At 40.1% G+C, this 15,044-nt stretch overlaps 1 long non-coding RNA gene across 7 annotated transcripts in view; it reads left to right on the top strand.

Moving 5' to 3' along the window:
• LOC132371801 (uncharacterized) overlaps window positions 1-15,044 on the top strand; it is a 192,042-nt gene that overhangs the window by 108,470 nt on the left and 68,528 nt on the right. For 4 of the 7 annotated variants that reach the window (XR_009504985.1, XR_009504981.1, XR_009504980.1 and 1 more), the window contains 3 exons: window positions 5,196-5,275; window positions 7,858-7,901; window positions 9,586-9,715. The exons of 1 other annotated variant lie outside the window; for it this stretch is intronic. This is a non-coding gene — a long non-coding RNA (uncharacterized LOC132371801). The remainder of the gene's footprint in view (window positions 1-5,195; window positions 5,276-7,857; window positions 7,902-9,585; window positions 9,716-15,044) is intronic. 2 more of the 7 variants (XR_009504983.1, XR_009504982.1) reach the window with 1 other exon arrangement.

Genomic DNA, 15,044 nt, shown 5'->3' on the forward strand with positions numbered 1-15,044 from the left:
CATATCGTCTCCAGGCAGTTGAAGGCCAGTCCTAGTAAGATGCCAGAGGGGCTGGACTGGTAGTGATCCAGAGCCCTCTGTAAATTGAGGAAAAACAAAAGGGAGTATGCATAGAGCTAATGGAAGATCCTGTCTCGGAAGAACTGAGTAAGCAGCTCATATATAAATAAACCACGAGGACAAATCCTTCCAGCCTCTCCCAAGACGGCAGTCAGTGCGCTGTAGTTCCCTCATCACGTCCCCATCGCCACCGAGACTGTGCCAACCTCGGTCTTGTATTTACCGTTACAGGGGGTTATTTTCATTCCTTTCCATTCTCTGTCCTCTTGCCTTTTGAGACACCTACTACATGTTCTCTTACCTCCCCGATGATTTCTTCCAGGTAACCTTATAAGCAATCCTAAAACTTTGGTGTGAGCCCTGGGTCCTCCCTTTGTCCTGTTCCGTTCCTGACCAGTGAGCTCACAGCATTAGCACAGCATAGGCAGGGGCAGGTGCTAGAAGGTAGTGAAAGAGAGAGTTCAAATAAATACTTTAAAACTACTTCACTTGAATCCCTACTTTTTGAAAAAAATGAAGAAACCATAAAAGGCCTTTAACTAGGAAAAAACTTTTTGTTAAGAGTGAATTCTAGTCTGTTTCCTAGCCTGCTCTTGTTTAGTCCTGGTGCACAGTACATGCCTGGAAGTCAGTAGAAAAACACCAGAATGTATATTTGTTAGTCCCTTTAACCAGCAGCTTTGAGAGTATACAGAAGCAGGAGTTGATCCCTGCCCCCTGCCTGGCTCCTCCGTTCATAGGCGTTTGTGCCGCCCCGTGCCCCGCCCCGCGCCCCCATTTCAGAAGGTAAACCACCTTACCATCGGACAAGGTTGTACTGGCTTCAGAGAATGGCACAGCTGAAAAGGATATTATTGATGGTTCAAGGGGACAAATTACAGCAGAAATCTGAACAGTATTTGGGAACATGAACTACCGTGAGTATAATAACCCCCAAACAAGAACAACATGTATTTTTAAAAGTATTTATTTCATACTTGTCCAGTTTTTCTGGCCATTTTCCTTTATTCATTTTCTGTGAGGGGAAACTGAAGTGAAAATAGAAACTATTTTTATCCCCTTTATTAAGGCACCTACTAGATTGATCATGAAAAGCATGAGAAGTCATGTCAGGTAGCCAAGCACTTCTTTTAAAAGCATGAATAAAAGAAAAAGAAGACAGTAAACAACAAGATACGACATAGTGTGTTATGGGTTGCTAGTTTTGAACTTCAGTCCTTCACAGCACTAGAGCCTAAGTATTTATGTTGTCAAGAAATAAAGTAAGTGTGGACTTCCCTGGCGGTCCAGTGGTTAAGACGCTGTGCTCCCAGTGTAGGGGGCACGGGTTCAGTCCCTGGAAGGGGAACTAAGACTCCGCATGCCATGTGGTGTGGCCAAATAAAAAAATAACAACATCAACAAAAATAAAGTAAGTGAAACGCTTGGTTCATTCTAAGTGCTAAGGACGTGCAGCTGATATTGTTGACACATACAAAGATACTCGGTGGCGCTCTCAGGACATTCTTTTAGTCGTGTTTCCTATAGTTCAGGATGGGTTTGTTTTGATCTATCCTATTTTTCTGTGATAATTTGTGTGGCAAAGAAAACAGTGAGGTTAATAGCCTTTATTATTTCCTACGTGCTAAGCATTGGGTGATGAGTGTGAGGGGAGATACTGCCACCATCCCAGTTTTACAGAATGTGTTTGATAACAGAAGGTTCTAGTCAGTTCCCAGCAGAGACCATAGTCTCATCAGAACCAAATGGTAGTTGGCTTTAAGTAATGTTGCAGCAATATTTAAAGGCTTAAAAAGCTTTTTTACATTGTTGATTAGCTGTGATAGCCACACAAGGAAAGTACTCCTTATTAAAAGAGGGGGTTTTCACAGAGTAAAAAAGTAACTCAGATTTTCCTAAGTTTGTAGCATTACTTTCATATTCTTGAGGTTAAAGATTTTTAAGTAAATATTTGCAATTTACAATCTATTGTTTAGTCCTCAGGGATAGAATAGTGTAATATAAGAAAATTGAAAGTAATATTCCCTTTTTAAATGTATATAATCAACATGTTTCATGTATTTCCTGAATATTTGCTATTTTCAGTTGTACACGATACATCTTGTGATTTCAGTAGGAAATGGACCTTTTAGGCAGACAGATTCCGAAGGATTTCCATATTGGGGGTATGTTATGTCCACATCAATAATTGGAAGAAAATAAATCCAATACCTCTGATTGAAGAGGCAAATAAGTATATATGTAAAATCAATTTTCAGTTTACCACCTTAATGGAAGGGAACATTAGCATGGGTAATCAAAAGTTTTCAGCAGCCAACTCAGCCTGCTTTTTTTGTGTAACAAGGAAATAAAGGCTTACCTCTCTTTTAAAAAAAAAAAAGTTTTCTTTTCACAGTAACTTATCTTCTTGTTTAGTTTTGCTTTGGGTTCTTTGCTTTCTGGAATGCACAGCAGACAGCAGTGGATTTGGAAGTGGCTCAACATATATTTGTAAAATAGAGGAATATCCCTATAATCTGAAATAAGTTGTAAATATTGCAAAAAGTTTAAATTAATACACAATTAAATTATGGATTTTATTACATTTCCATTGTAGATTCAAATTCATTTGCCTATTCTTAAAACTATAAATGTCCAGGGTAAAACAGGTTAATTAACACTTGAATCTATCTTAACAAGCCCTCCTGTCTCCCATCCCCCACTATTCCTATCTTTTTAAAGGTGAAATTAGTATAGAATGAAGATCAAAGATATTTGAAGGGGAGAAGAAGTCACAGAATAATTTAACCATTTGAATTTGGAATGGGAAGGAAGGCTAGAAGTCATTTACCTTAACCTTTTCAATTTACAGACAAGGAAACTGAGTTTCTGAGAGCTGATAGGACTGCACAAAGCCACAGAGTTATTAAAGGGCAGAACTAATACTGACAGGTAGATAGCACTTCTTCAACCGGGACTTTTAATGATTTTTTTCAGCTTTATTGAGGTATAATTGACAAATGATATTATAAAATGTTTAAAATGTACAACATCATGATTGATGAACATATACCTTGTGAAAGGATTCTCTTCACTTGAATAATTTTCAAAAATTAATAGTAAACCGCAGTCTTTTTTGTCTTTGCTTTTTGTTTTTTTAACACACTACTTGGAAAGTGTGTGTCTTAGGAAAAGGTAGTGGAAAGCAAAGCCCACTGATACTGTGGGTACTGTTTTTTCCACTCTGCTCGATTGGGGGCAGCCTGATGGGTACAGATAGGAAAGGAAGAGAGAGGCCCAGTCGTCACTTCAATGACAATGAAGGTTTTATGGGATAATTTTTAAACCTGGAACCACCTGCTTTTCTAGAAATAGTTGCTCCCTGAGAAGTTCCATGTCTTTCTCAGCTGCTTGTGCCCCTGTCCAACCCAGAAAACAACACCCCCCTAATTCCTGTATTCTAGGGAGGTCTCTGGCAGATCCCCTCCTATTTAGAATATTATTACTTGCATGATTTTTTACTGGTAGAAAGGCAGTTTTAGTGTTGTCAATTAACTTACTGTGTTAGTGCGCTGAGCTTGCTGAGGCTACAGATTTATGTTGGATTTCTTTCCCCCTACCCCGTAAATCATTTTGCTTCCCAATTTAAAAAAGTCGAATTCTTAGAACCAAGTACTACTTTCATTTGCATGGGACCAAATGAATGCTCTTGGTTCCAAGTACAGTTAATGAGACAGGTTTAAATGGGGCAGGAAAATGAGCATCATCACCAAAAAAAAAAAAAAAGAAAAAAATCCCCATGTGTAATACCACTAGTCAAAAGTGTCATGTTTGTGGAGTGCAGACCTTACCACTCTTTTATCCAAAAGTGTATCTTTCTTAGAAGCTGATTGACTAGATTGGTATATACTTGACTCATCCTTTTTTTTTAAACTACAGCAAATGTACCCTCTAACCCATGTGAAAAGTATTGGTTTTAGACACAATACCTGGTAGAAGTAAGCAGTTTAATCTGACCTGGAAAAGAAGTAACCTAAATATACCTAAAATTAACCTAAAAATTGTGATAGTGGTAAATAGTAAAATCATATTTCCAGCTTCTAGTATTGTATTGACACCGGCATATACAGTTATTATTCAGTTAGAAATTTTATTTTGACAGCACTCTACCTCATATGTATTTTTCAAAAGGGTGTTAAACCACTGCCTTACTTTTGACAGACTCCTTAGAGAATGTCTATGTAGCACAGTGTGGTAAATCATTTTCACAATACACTGAAGCCTCAGAGTTTGTCTTAGTTATCTGAGTGTTTCACTGCATTTTGAAAGAATCCTGAATTATTCTAATAATTTAATCCTCCACATCACAATGTACAGTACTTCATTATGCATTAATTTTTTTATAACTTCTTTAAGTTTGAAAGATAATGATGTTTGTTTTGTCACAAGATGCTTTCATGAGAGGTTTCAAATTGTGTGGCCAGGTGTAGTTGTCAGAGACCTAAATGTTGTTTCGCTTTTGTTCCAGAATTCATTTGCACTGGCTGTTTTAATTCAGGTTAAATAAGAGGAGGAATAGTACTGCCTTCTCCTTTCAATATGTGGAAGCATATAGTGTTTACTCAGCATTTAAATGGTGCTGTTTTGGGTTCTGAGGTAGCTGAGGAAGGGTAACCATGCTACCAGGAATGATGTTGATTTTTACTTATTTTATTATCTGTTTAGGCCCTACCTATAGGGCTTAGTATATAACCGGAAGACAAGGGTGGGTAGACGGGAGGAAAAGACATCTTTAGTACATAATTCTTTCATATTTTTCTGAAACACGATGGTTCACTTGCCACGGTGTATATTACACCTGCAATTTCTTTGGATCTTACTTAAAAACCAGTGAGGGGAGTAACACAAGTGGGTGCAAAGAAAGAGGTACCCCTACGAGCTCTGTATCACCCAGACTGGCAGTGCTCACTGCAGCTACAGGATTCACTGGTTTGTGGAGATCAGACATGGAAGATGTGTCAGAAATGTTCGGCTAATAGAAAAGTTTAAGTGCCAGCACCTGAGAATGAATTCTTTTTAACTTTTAAATAAATGAGAGTTAGATTCATTACAGAAACGTAGGGACCTACTCAGTCGCATTCTTACGTGTTTTCTAGGGAAGGAGGAAAGGATGGAGTTTGAACTGATTTGCTGGGAATCATGTTCAGAATGCATCCAGGATATCAAAGTGTAAGAGGTGAGCTACCTCTGGCCTAGACTGTGGCTTGTACTTTAATAGCAGGAGAAATGAGGACAGACAGCAAAGCCTGGGCAGTAGTGTTAACGGCGTAAGTTTGCCTCTGGGCTCCCGTTTCCCCAGTGCCACAGTTTGACTCTCTTAACTGTTAAGGATTCTGTACATTAAGAGGGAGGAGTCTGGATCCAGTCTTCCTGGGTTCAGATACTGGCTTCGCCTCTTAGGCAACTGACTTAATTTCTCAGATGCTTCATTTGTAAAACAGGGATATTAGTATTTACCTTTCTGGGGTTATTAAGAGGATCAGATGAGTTAATGATATGTAAAGTGCTTAGAACACTATCAGGCACACAATAAGCGCTGAGTATGTGTTAGCTGTTATTATAATATGTGACCCTATTTAGTTTTTAAAATTTCATCCTCTCTCCATAACCCTCATGTAGGGAGAATAGACACTTAACTGGGTGAATGAGTGAATAATGACTTGCATGGTATCTTTAGAATTATTGATTGGTAATGTAAGTGCATTTTGTAAACTAACTTGGTTAGTTTTCAACATAAGGCCATGTAGGCACCGCACTGATTAAATTACATCCAAGCATGATCCTCCCGCCTCATCTCAAACATGGTGCTTTATCTTCTTTCTAATAAACCATTTTCTTTCCTGAAACTCACGAAAAGGATTATATTTTACATCATGAAGAAGTACACACAACACACATAAATGGAGCGGTTAACCTTATGAAATAATAGTTACACTAAGTTCAGTGAGCTCTTGTTTTCTGTTTTATTCTGTTGTTTCATTTTTGTAAAAGTGCTGCTTGCAGTGCATTGAAATTATTTCACAACCCACTAATGAATTACCCTACAGTTTGAAGAACACTGCAGTAAACCTGTTTGACTCTTGTCTAGAACCAAAGGGGGGGGGATACCTTTGATTATAACCAATACTCCCTTCCTTTTCATTCTCTTTCCTAACTTCCCCTGAGAGTGGAGCTGGGATTCACCAGCTTTAAATAGCCCCCCGCCCCACCTCCCCCACATATTTAAATGCCACCAACCTATTTAACAAGGGCAAAGTTTGTGTTGTCATTTAAAAGGACTTTAAGTATTTCTGTATTTCAGATTCACTTTCAGCACATTTGTAATATTAAAAATACATAGAGCTCATATCACTATAAGATAGGATCCAATAATCGTTTTTTTTATACATTTATTTATTTATTTATTTTTGGCTGTGTTGGGTCTTCGTTTCTGTGCGAGGGCTTCCTCTAGTTGTGGCGAGCGGGGGCCACTCTTCATCGCGGTGCGCGGGCCTCTCATTATCGCGGCCTCTCTTGTTGCGGAGCACAGGCTCCAGACGCGCAGGCTCAGTAGTTGTGGCTCACGGGCTTAGTTGCTCCGCGGCATGTGGGATCTTCCCAGACCAGGGCTCGAACCCGTGTCCCCTGCATTGGCAGGCGGATTCTCAACCACTGCGCCACCAGGGAAGCCCGGATCCAATAATCATTTTTAGGAAGGCGTTTAAGGTTAGGTATGACAAGAGTAACAGATTTTTCAGACTGTGATACCTAACTTCTCTGCCCCACTCCTCTCCAGTTAACTAAGGCATTAAGAACATCATGCAGAAAAGTGACTTTATTGGTAGAACAGAGCTCTTGAGAGCTGTTGGCGTCCGGAGCTGTCCATAGTCTCCAGTGTGTTCCGTCTTCGGCCAGCACCGTTTGTTGGGCACTTACTGCCTAGAGCTGTTCATGCCCTGTGACCATGAAGCTGAACATACGCCACTGCCCCTGCTGAGCCCTGATTCTCTTTTCTCACCAACTGAGCCACCAGCCAGACCAAACAACTGTTGATGCTTCTTTGAAAGATTGACAACCAGATTCTGACCAAGTTTACCACACAAGGCCTTACACGTGACCAGTTGCACGTTGCCTTTGGTCAGCCTCCCACAGCCCTGCTCCACACAGCAGCCAAGCTGTCCTGGCTCAGGTGCTGTGTCTAATCCAGCACCTTTTCCATCGAACTTGGTGAGAGTCTGAATATTACATTCTCTTCTTTTCCTGCCCATCCCCCTTTAGGTCGTAGTCTTTGTTAAATCCATACATACTTCTTTATCATATTTCCCCCATATTTCAAGTAAATCTCTCTCTAAGATTTTCTTCTTTCTTCCCTCTGTTTGATTTTGGAGAGCCCGCAGTGGTGCTAGTCATAGCTGATAAGTCAGGAGTAGGGATATAATCATTATCAAGAGGAAAGAGCGTAGTATATTTGGAGGTAGAATAAAGCATAATAGTCAGTGTCATTAACTTTCAGATCTCTTAAGTGTCTTAGTCTGGTTCATCCTCTTCTGATTATACCTTCTTACACACTTGCATAGAGAAATAAACATCATTCTTAGTTTATTTTATTCCTCATATAATTGTTAGTATTGCAACGCAGTTGCAGTATACATATCATTTCAGGTGTGTGTGTGTGTGTGTGTGTGTGTATTTATATTTATGTAGTATTGTATCACAGATACATTATGAGTGAAATAAGTTTCTGTGGAATGACCTCTGGGTACTCACTTTCATTAACAGCATCAATCCTAAGGGAAAAGCGGCACCAGTTCTAACCCACCAACGTAAGTACATTTTGGGTATGTAACCAGGTATTTGAGGACTACTTAATGTCTTTATTTCTCTTAGCCATGCTTCTGTTCATGGAAAAAGGTTGACTATCTTAAGTACTAGAGTAGTATGAGTAGAGTAACTTCCATAATTATTTTCAATAACAAATTAAAATAGGAAAATTTAGAATATTCTGAAAATAGAATATGTTTAAGCATGGATTTTGAAATGACATATCACTTTTATCACTTTTGTGTATGTAAGTGTTTATGACACTCTCTTGTACATAAAGTTTACTACTTTCAAACACTACGTTTATTCTGAGGGACAGTTGAATGAAGAACATTGGGGCCTTTCCCCAGTTCAAGTTGGTGGTCCCAGGTGACTCAGGACAGCCCCTTCGCTCTGGCCACTTTCTCACATGTACACTTGAAATGTGATGACTTTGGCTGATGAAACACATTATCTTTTTGAAGACTTGGAAACAGCAGTCAGAAAATGTTTAAAAAGAAAAGGCTAGTACACTTTCCTATTAGTAGAATTTTAAAAGTTTTGGGTCTTCATGAAGGCATTTCAATCTTTGTTCTCTCTGCCGACCTGGTATTTTACCTTTTAAAATAATGGTTACCAAACAACTCTTCAAATTCATTATTCATTTTTAATCTCAGGGTAATATTTTTCTTTTGCTTGAGTTTTAGTATATAGTCTGAAACTTACTGTACTGTAGGTAGCAAGCTAAAGGCCACTGGTGAAAGTGAAATCATGGCAAGGGGTCTTGTACATCATGAATATGTTCTCATTCATTGAAGATGCATTATCTTGACACAATTTTGTGTTTATAAAATGACCTTGAACTTGCAGATATGCTAAGAGTATTGTTGACAAAGAGATACCAGTAGAGATTATAATCGTTCTGTTTGGGTCCACACAAGCCAAATAAGCAACAGAATTCCTAAGCTTAATGTAGTAAATCAGCAGCATTTGAAATAGGACTTATGGCTTTTAACAATTTTTATATATGCCCAACTTTGAGACATAAAGGCATACATAGAATAAAATAATAAAGTATACATTTTAAAAAATCATCAAGGTCTGAGAAAAGATAAAACAGAGCCCCTGGGGTTTGGCAGTGTTGCCTCGGTAGCCACGCCAAGGGGTGAGATGAGTCAGCAGGCCCAGATCAGGAGGGCTTTGCATCCTCTAGGCCACCACATCAACCGAGGATGCTCTGCTTTCATCTAGTGCCTATATTGGGCTTTCACCTAAGATTTCATTTGGGGGAGGGCTTCCAGCGCTAACATACAGTTTGAGAACCGGTGCTCTGACAGATGCAAATTTTACCTATTAGGCAAAATAGTTGGAACACCAAATACACTAGATCAGCTCATAGCAAAATTAAAGATATAAAGTCGGCTTCCTTATAGCCCTGTCTGTGTTAGGATGTCAGGGTGTGTAGTCATCCTGAGACACAGAGGTGGCACTTGGAAAAGCTTGTTCGTAAGCACACTGTTTTCTAAGTTGGGCTCCCCTCATCCAGAAAGTTTCCTTAGAAACTTTATGTATGTTGGAGGAACAGGTAAACCCTTTTTATTTAGTGAAACATAATTTTTATACTCGTTGGTGATGTTCAAATCACATTTCTCTGTGCACGTTGTAATGTTGGTGCTTCCCCACCACCACCGCCACCCCGCCGCCCAGCACTTTGGACTGAAGTGAACTGACTGCTTAAAATGGAGAACAGCTGATGGAAAAGGACTGTGAGTTTTCTGCAAGTTCACACAGTCTTGCGGTGGATAAAGAAGGAACCAGGAACAAGAAATATGGAAAGGTGATATCATTTTAAGTGCATTTCTGACAATGTTGTTCAGTTTCCTTTTTAAAAATCCTTTATGTTCAGAGGATAATGGGGGTGGAGGTGGGCATACAGGGCCAACGTGAAGTCTGACGTAGAGAATGCGTTGCTGGTGGGTCCCTGCCGTTAGACGTGGACTCTGTGTGTTCATACCCTTGTGAAGCAGGGTTTTTTGTTTTTGTTTTTGTTTCGGTGAGACTTCTGTGGCAAGGAAGACTGTCTATAACGTTCTTGATGTGGTGCCTGCAACATCGTGAGCAGTCAGTAAACGTTAGTGTCCTCTCTCCTCATTTTCCTCCTCTTGTTTTTAGTAGCGTGTTTTATTCTGGTAACATCTTTTAATGTAATGTTCACATTCAACATCAAGTACTGTGTTTTTCAGCTCCCTCAGCTTGAGCTTTTGTCTCTCAGGTAGAGAGGTGGTGGGGAGGAGAGGCCAGGTGAACCCAGGCAGGCTGTCCTTTCCCCTGGAGTTAAAGCCTCAGGACTGAGGTGGCTTTAGCGTCCTTATCGCTCCTGATTTCAGCAGGAGTCAAAGACAAAATAACTGAATGAAAGGGAAGATGGCAGCAGCTGTAATCCACTGTTCAGTTCCACTGACAGGAAAAAATCATCTTCCAACTTTAAAGGATTTAAAAATAACCTGGAGTGCTTCTTAACATGCAGATCCCTGGGCTCCGCCCCAGAGTTCTGAGTCAACTTTAGGTCATTCTGATGCACGTGGTCCAAGAGCTGCGTGTTGAAAACCCCTAATTCTAAGATCAGTTACACCACTGATCCATTATTCTTGGTTGATCATCAGTGTAGCATAAAGACTAAATTTCTTTTGAGAATTTTTACCACTTCTTGGTAATTCTGAGCCCCAAAACCATGGCTCAGAATTCTTGGCTTAAAAATATGTGGACCGTGCCTATACTTACGTATAAGTCTTAGGCAGCTGCATAACACAGAAAACTTTGGCAGTGGCATGAGATTTATTTTTAAATTGCAGCGTCGACATAATTCGTTCTTCATTGACTTTGCCTGATGAGGGACTCCTGTCTCACTGTGGTTTGTTCTCCCGGTGGTTTCCGTAGGGTTAGGGAGAATGCTACAGAAAAAAACGAACCCTGTCTAGTTTTGACTCACTCAGACGTGGTGTGTCTTTCGTCTTTCTGAGCTGGGATATGAGAGGCATGCCCCAAAGGTGGCAAATCAGACTTCCACACGCGTTGCCTTCACTTAGCCAATAGCTTGCTCAGAACGTGTATATTACGATGTGCAGTTTCACTCATCAGGCGGATTTCGGACTCCAGCAGGAAACAGCCTTGAGTCTTGGGTGACTTCTGGGCTTTGGGCTTGGCACTGACTCCTCCACAGAAGCAAGGGGTGCATCTGGCTGTTAGAAGAATTAATGGGCATCCAGGTAAGGGTAGATTGGAGAAATCGTTCCTTGTTTTCCTTTGGGTGGATTTGAGATTTTAGAAAAATTAGTCCTCTGAGAAGAGCTCAGAACTATTTGTCTTAAGTTTTTCCCTCTGAGTTGCTTTTTAGGATAACCCTGTATGTCATTATCCCTTTGATGTGAAATCCACCCTCTTCAAAATGTAGTTTCATTTTCAAATCTTTTAAGCGTAGGATTCCATTTCTCTTTCTGTGCATGAAATTTTTAAATAATATTAAATTAATATTTAAATTAAAATAAAATAACTCTAGTTGCTAAGATGCTAATTACACATAGGTTACTAGTTCATAACTTAAGTCTCATGTTTTTTTTAGGAAGTATGCTTTAAAAGTTGGGCGGGGAAAATCGGTGTTTGCATATGATTTATGAAACAATGATGTTACAAATGTGTCAGACTTTTCCCTATGTTAAAGGCCAAATTTTGAGGCATACTGCTTAATCTGTTCTGAGGAAGGAGCCGTGAGACCTCTCTCCCTGCCACTCCCCCATGTTTACTCCTGGTGGGACCAGCTCCAGTTCTCTCCTCAGGCAGGAGGTTCCAACTGTGGATATTCAGTGCACTGGCATTTTTCTTGAAGAAGTGACTAAGCCTTCTTAGATGAATTCTCTCTTTGAGAGAGGTGGTAGAATTGCATCAGAAAGGCATTTACAGTAAATGGCTCCCTCCCCCCTTCCTGTAATGACCACATATGAAAGAATGCATTAATTCTTGTTTTGAGGAAATGAGAGTTGTAGAGTTCTATGGAAAACTCCCTGTTCATCATTAATTAACTAGATTTGAAAGTTAAAAATTCTAAAGCCAGAATCACTTTGTGCTATCTAAATAAATGTCACAGAGGTAACAGCTTTTCATTCCATATTCTATATGGAGTAACTAGTTATCTTGGATTCAAAAAGAGGAAATAATGTTGAATATGGCTATAGTTAATGGCATAAACCTAAACTAATTTCTTCATAGTCATTTTCCTTATTAAATTAATATTTTTCTTAGGTATGTTACTGATTTTGTTCTTTAGGATTCGATTCTCTGTGGTAGAATAGGAAGGCTGGAAGGAAACTCCCATAGGTCATCAGCCAGGGGTTCTCATGGGAACAGTGCTGCCCCCTAGAGGACATAGTAGAAATTTGGTATGGTGTTTGGTTCTGCAGTGAAGGGCCTTGAATCAGAGATTTTAAATGTCCTGCAGTGGAAAAGACAGAAAGAACTGCCCTGTATCCCACATGACTTTCAGCTATCCTGTTGGATATTCATGCAGTGAAAATTAGTTTATAATTATCCGAGCTTAGACCTAAATTCATTTTACATAAAAACACAAGATAACCTTGGCATACTTTAAATATACACAGGATATACTCATTTTCATTCACCTGTACCTCTCCTCTTTTGTTTTCCTGTACTTTTAATATGGAAAGCTTCTGATTTGACTTCTATTAATCCAAGTATTCTTTATAAGTAAATGATAAGCATCTATTTCATTACATAGTTAATGGGACCTGAAAGTCATGTACATATTGAAATATGTCTTGTTTTTTTTTTTTTAATAGGATTTATCCTAGAATTTTTATTTATTTATTCATTTATTTATGGCTGTGTTGGGTCTTCGTCTCTGTGCGAGGGCCCTCTCCAGTCGCGGCAAGCGGGGACCACTCTTCATTGTGGTGCGTGGGCCTCTCACCACCGCGGCCTCTCCCGTTGCGGAGCACAGGCTCCAGACGCACAGGCTCAGCAATTGTGGCTCACGGGCCCAGTCGCTCCGCGGCATGTGGGATCTTCCCAGACCAGGGCTCGAACCCGCGTCCCCTGCATTGGCAGGCAGACTCCCAACCACTGCGCCACCAGGGAAGCCCCTGTTGTGTTTTTATTATAAATTGTTTTGCTTTTAGGTTCTCCTTTACGTTAAATTTAAGGTATTATATTGATGTTTTAAAAATATGTGTATACCAGGTAATGTTTACCAATGAATTTTATTTCAGAATAGCAAATATAAATAGGGCATTACAGAATTTTTTGGTTATATAAAGAAAGCTTTGGGATTAGTGGGGTTTTGAACCAGTGATTCAGTTCCTCTCTGTAGTTCCAGGAAGGACAGTATGCAAATCACCCAGATGGGAGGGATGTTTTATCTTCTATGTGAAGATCTCCAGGGAAGGGCTTCTCTGGTGGCGCAGCGGTTGAGAATCTGCCTGCCAATGCAGGGGACACGGGTTCGAGCCCTGGTCTGGGAAGATCCCACATGCCGCGGAGCAACTAGGCCCATGAGCCACAGCTACTGAGCCTGCGCGTCTAGGGCTTCTGCTCCGCAACAAGAGAGGCCGCGACAGTGAGAGGCCCACGCACCGCGATGAAGAGTGGCCCCCGCTCGCCGCAACTAGAGAAAGCCCTTGCACAGAAACGAAGACCCAACAGAGCCAAAAATAAATATAAATAAATAAAAATTAAAAAATAAAAAGAACGATACTGTGGGAGCAGATTTATTTACATGAAAAGATTAAAAAAAAAAAAAAGATCTCCAGGGAAGATTTCACATGTACTACATTAATATGTTTTAGTATCTTGAGGTCTTCACGTTAAGCTAGTTCTTATTAGTACTTTCCAGGAGTCTTTATTATGTCACTCTAAAAACACCACCTTTGGTTTCTCCCTTCCTGTAGGAAAGGACAGACAGGTATGGAGAGAAGCTTACAGGTCATCTTGCAAACGAGCAGAGGAGTTAAAAACAGATTTTTTTGAACAAGGGGGCTTTGTGTCACTGTCTTCTTCCCAGGAACATGTTCTGCATGTGCCATTTTAGACTTATGACTGTGTGCTGTAAATATAGTGCATCTTAGGTAAGGTATTGTCTGTGACACAGGATTATGTCATCAGAGTCACAGCTGTGAGGTCAGGGTACCCAGGCACATGCATGCAGTGCTCACTGATATTTGTTGTTTGGGGCCACATTTTTAATTCTGTAGACCTTTTTCTTGGATTGCTATTTCTTGTGCATTTTTTGGTTGTTGTTATTCTTATATGTGGATGTAATTATCGCTCCTCAAATATTTTGTAGGGACACTAATAAAAGTTGTTTTGACGGTTCTTGACGAAATATCTTCACTCTTTTGAATTTTCTGTTTCTTCCAGGGTCTTTTTGTTGTGTATCTTGGTTTTCCACTTCCACATGGCAGGCTTTCTTTAACTGTATGTTTATGCTTAACTCTTCACTCATATAGAGATGAGGTGGCCTTAAGGCTGCCAGGGCTCGTTAATGTTGGGTGCATCTTGCGTGCCTCTGGTGGCACAGAGCCAGCCCTTGTCTGGAGAGTCGCTAAGTATCCGAGTGAAGAGGGCTTGACTTTGGGGTTTTCAGAACCACACTAGCTGTTTAGTTCTCACTAGACATTGTGTTTAATTTCTTTAGAGAATCATTTCCCTTTTTTAATTTTTAGTTTTTGCCTGGGTGGGGGGCTGTAAGTTTTGTTGTTTCTCATAAAGATAGCAATTAGGCACGGAAGTAACAGTTGTTGAGGCTTAGACTTTTCAGTTAATCTTCTCCTTTCTACCCTTTTTGTCATCTCTGGCCCATACGGTCCTTGCTTTTTCTGAGTCTGGAGCCGCTTTGGGGTTTCACTGGGTTGTGGCCTTCCTCAGCAGCAGCCGTCTCAGAGAACCTCCGGGGCTGTGAGCTGCCTCTGCTCAGCTTCGTCCGTCAGGACTTCATCATTTTATGGCTTCCAGATGTTTGTGGAAATCTCTCAGGCCCATGATAGTCTTTTAATTGTGGTGGGTATGTATACTTTTTTTTATAACTGTAATGGGATCTTTCATGTGCCCTGACCACCATTTTGAAACGGTATCTTAGTTCAGGCTTCTGTAACAAAGTA

Source organism: Balaenoptera ricei, chromosome 9 (genome assembly GCF_028023285.1).
Source record: "Balaenoptera ricei isolate mBalRic1 chromosome 9, mBalRic1.hap2, whole genome shotgun sequence".
Classification (NCBI taxonomy): Eukaryota; Metazoa; Chordata; class Mammalia; order Artiodactyla; family Balaenopteridae; genus Balaenoptera; species Balaenoptera ricei.